Here is a 4,570-nt window from a genome sequence, read left to right as displayed (position 1 = left end):
TACAGGAGTAGAAAGCCTCATCTTTCTCCCGCGGAGCGGCTGGTAGTTCAATTAAGTTCAATTTATTTATATTTTTTTCTTTTGTTGCCAATTTCGTGGCCAGGAAGATTTACCCTTATGTTTTCTTCTAGAGACTTTGTAGTTTCGCTTTTATTTCAGCTTCTGGATCCATTTTCAGTTAATTTTTGTATGTGCTATGAGGTGGGAGTGCAAATTCATTCTTTTGCATGTGGCTATCCAGTTGTAGGATAAGCACTGAACTGCAAACCACTAGATCAGCATTTCAAACCAACCAGCTGCACTTTAGAAACCCTATACAGGACCGCTATGAGTCCAAACCAATTCCACGGCATTTAACAACAACAATCCAGTTGTCCTAGCACCATTTATTGGAGAGACATTTTTACTATAGATGTATAGGTTTATGTCTGGACTGTCAATTCGATTCCATTTTTCTATATAGTCTTATGCTAGTACCAATCTTTCTATAACTAGCACTGTAATGAGTTTGACATTGGGAAGTGTGAGCCCTCCAACTCCATTCTTTTAAAAGTTAGGTTTTGCTATGTTGTTGTTATTGTTAAGTGTTGTCGAGTCAGTTCTGACTATAGCGACCCTGTATAGGGTTTCTGAGGAGCACCTAGTAAAATTGAACCTCTGACCATGCGGTTCAAACAGACCTTACAGTCCAGCGCATTAACCCACAGTACCACACCAGGACTCCACAACGCCATACCAGGACTCTTATAATTCCATAAATTTTAGGATGAACTTGTCCATATCTGAAAGAAAAAAATAAGGCACTTAGAGTTTTGATAGGGATTGCATCATATCTGCAGACCAATTTGGGGAATTTTACTATTTTAGCAGTGTTAATTATTAATTCCATGTACATGGGATGTCTTCATTTATTTAGGTAACCTTGAGTTTCTTTCAACAATGTAACAGTGTTTTCTAGTTTTCAGTGTACTTCATGGTTTATTCCTAAATTTATTGTTTCTGATACCAATTTTTTTTTCAAAAAAACTTTTGTTTTCAAAAACAGCACAATCCAAAAAAAAAAAAAAAAAAGCCACCACAAAACCTGCCTTCTTCTTTTAAATAATGTGGCATGGAGCAATTTTGGGATCCATCCTATCACATGTGATCTGGCCTGTTTTTATGAATCAGGAGGCTGTTGGGACTGGGGTCCTGACAAGAAAGTGGGGTTCAGCCTGCAAAGAAAGTGGGGTTCAGCCTGCAGAGAGGAGACCGCTCCTCCCCCTTGCTTGAGGTGCAAAAGAGGCAGAGCCTAGGTTTCCACAGTAACCAGGAGGCACATTCATGTTAGCCTGTGCAGGTCCAGCATCATCTTCCCTGAGCTCCCAGTGATCACAAGGGGGAGGGAAAAGCAGAGAAAAGTAGAGGGGGAAGTCAGACTTCCCCCAACAGTCTAGTTAAGGCATCTGGAACAGATAAATTAATTAAGGAAGACCCAGCCTGCAAAGAAGGCTGGGGTAACCAGACACACACATGCAAGATTGGCCTGTGGAACCCGAAAAGGAATGGGGGTGGAGGCATGGTCATTGCTTAGAGCACCCCCGCCAAATACACACACAGTTGTATCCAGGGATCCAGCCAACTGAGGCTGAGATGAGAAAGGAGGACCCCCATTCCAAAGTTTTAGGAGCCTAGAATAATCTCCATGATGTTATGTAGTTCATTCCATTCCCAGGACCCTGGAGCACAGAAGAGGTTGTGAGGGGACTCTGGAGGGGTGGCCATGGGTTCCCTCTCTACCGCCGATGTGTCAGTGTCCAGAAAGAAGTCATCCAAGCCAGTGTCGCCCAGTTACCGGGAACTCAGAGATTCTAGGAAGACTATATGGAGCTGGGGCAGTGCTTCATCCTGGGTGCCCAGAGGAACCATTGGGTTCAGAGAGTGTTCGGTCTCGTCCATGGAGGTCTCCAATTCCCTGAAAATTGAACCAATTGTGGTGGACAGGGAGAAGTCCTCTTCACCCAAGAAGAGGGGCTCTGGGGCAGGGTAGGAGCAGCAGCAAGGTGAAGAGCAGCTTGGAGTTGCTGTTGGGTGTTGTGGATGAGGACATGTCTGCGGAAGCTGGGTGCACGAGGCCCAGGTTGTGCTGGACCTTGTCTAGGGAGATGCAGAGAAGGGCTTGCTGATAGCTTCAAAGGCCTGCGGGGCCCCAGCCCCACTTCTCCTCTTCTTCCTCCTCCAAATCTCCAAGCCTCCTACCATGGTGCCTTACTTATCTGTGTGGTCTTGAATAGTGGATTTATTTCCCTTAGACTGGTTTCCATCTGCCACATGAGGAGCATGACACAAGTCCCTCCTAGTCTTAAAAAACACTGCTCTTTTCATAATCCTTGTGTCTTCACACAGGTCACACACAAAGACAGGTGTGGAGTACGGAAACCTGGACTAGCCGGAGAGAAGCCTGGGTTTGAATTCTGCTTTTGACACTGATCAGCCATGTGATGGAAGTGACATAATGTCACCCCTCTGGGCCTCAGTTTTCCTCATCTCAGCTGCCAGGTTGCGCAGCCACCACTAACCAGAAGTCTGCAAATTTTGGACCCACCAGTGTTAGACTCTCTGATATCAATTAAAGTGAAATTTTTTTCTTAATTTATTTTATGATTTTTCATTGCTGGTATATGGAAATTCAACTGATTTCTGTGTATTGTATTACATCCCTACACTTTATTATTCAATAAACTCATATGCATGTGAAAGTTGGACAGTGAATAAGGAAGATGGTAGAAGAATTGATGCTTTTGAGTTATGGTGTTGGAGATTATTGAAAGTACCATGGGCTGCCAAAAGAACAAACATATCTGTATTGGAAGAAGTAACAACCAGAATGCTCCTTGGAGACCTGGATGGCCAGACTTTGTCTCTCATACTTCAGACATATTGTCAGGAGGGACCAGTAACTGGAGAGGTATATCATGTTGTAGGGTGTAGGGTCAGAGAAAAAGAGAACGACCCCTAGCGAGATTGGTAAAGTGGCAGCATCAATGGGCTCAAGCGCGACAACAATTATGAGGTTGGCCCAGGACCCGGCAGTGTTTTGTTCTGTTGTGCACAGGGTCGCTATGAAACAGCTGGTAGTTTCAAACTGCCGACCCTGAGGTTAGCAGCCCACTTCGTAACCACTACGCTAGTATATTTTCTGTGTATAGAATCATATAATCTGTGAATACAGAGAGTTTTACTTCTTTGCCAATTTGGATGCCTTTAATTTCCTTTTCTTGCCTCATAACTCTGGCTAAGACTTCCAACACAATATTGAATATGAATGGTGATAAAGGGAATCCTTTTCTGGTTCCTGTTTGCAAAGGGAGTGCTTTCAACGTCTCTTCGTTGACAGTGATGTTGGCTGTTGATTTTTTATAAGTGCTCATAATTACATTGAGGAATTCGCCTTCAATTCCTACTTTGTTGAGTGTTTTTATCAGGAATGAGTGTTGGATTTTGTCAAATGCCTTTTCTGCATCAATCGATGTGATCATGCTTTTCTTTTTATATTTATATGGTAGATTATGTTGATTGTTTTCTAATAGTGAACCATCCTTACATCCCTGGTATGAATCCCAGTTCGTCATGATGTTTTTGTTTCTTGATGTGTTGTTGAATTGTATGGCTAATCTTTTGTTGAGAATTTTTGCATCTGGGTTCATGAGGGATATTGTTCCATAATTTTGTTTTTTAGTGATGTCATTCCCTGGTTTTGGTATGAGGATTATGACTACTTCATAAAATGTATTATGGGGTATTCCATCCTTTTATATATTCTGGAATAGTTTGAGTCAAATTGGTGTAAGCTTTTCTCTGAATGTTTGGTAACATTCACCAGTAAGGGGCCAGAACTTTTTGGGTTAGTAATTTTTGATGTCCTGATCAATTTCTTCTTCAAGTTTTCTATTTCACTCTGTGTAAGTTTATGTAGGTAATGCTTTTCCAAAAAATATCCATTTACTCTAGATTTTTAAATTTGTTGGAATACAGCTCTTCATGTTGTTAAGTGCCATCGACTCAATTTCGACCCATATCGGCCCTGTATAAGGTTTCTGAGGAGCAGCTGGTGAGCTTGAATTGCCAACCTTGCAGTTCAATCGCTTTGCAGCCTAGCACATTAACCCACAGTGCCACACCAGGAGTCTTCATAGTATTCTGTTATTATCTTTTTTATTTCCATTAGTTCTGTTGTGATGTGGTTTCATATGCATGTCATTTGTGTCTTCTCCCTCTTTTCTTTTGTTACATTTACCAATGGTTTGTCAATTTTATGAATCCATTGAAAGAACCAGTTTATTGTCATGTTGATTCATTCTATGGTTTTTCTGTTTTCTATCTGGTAGCGTAGTGGTTTCTATCTGGTAGTGTAGTGGTTACAAATGAGGCTGTGAACCGCAAGGTCAGGAGTTCGAAACTACCAGCTGTTCCACGGGAGAAAGATGAGGCTTTCTGCACCCATAAAGATTTACAGCCTTGGAAACCCTGTACAGGGTCGCTATGAGTCAGAACCGACTCCAGGGGGTGAGGACCCGAAGATGGGGTGTCC

General features: G+C 42.3%; 1 pseudogene; it reads right to left on the bottom strand.

Annotated features, from left to right (window-relative positions):
- Nucleotides 1-1,662: 1,662 nt before the first annotated feature.
- The window catches only part of LOC102824402, a 9,558-nt pseudogene continuing 6,650 nt past the window's right edge, over nucleotides 1,663-4,570 (bottom strand).

The sequence above is a fragment of the Chrysochloris asiatica genome, unplaced genomic scaffold (genome assembly GCF_000296735.1).
Source record: "Chrysochloris asiatica unplaced genomic scaffold, ChrAsi1.0 scaffold00201, whole genome shotgun sequence".
In the NCBI taxonomy this organism is placed as follows: domain Eukaryota; kingdom Metazoa; phylum Chordata; class Mammalia; order Afrosoricida; family Chrysochloridae; genus Chrysochloris; species Chrysochloris asiatica.
Note: the sequence above shows the minus strand (reverse complement) of the source record. Positions and strands in the feature narration are given on the sequence as shown.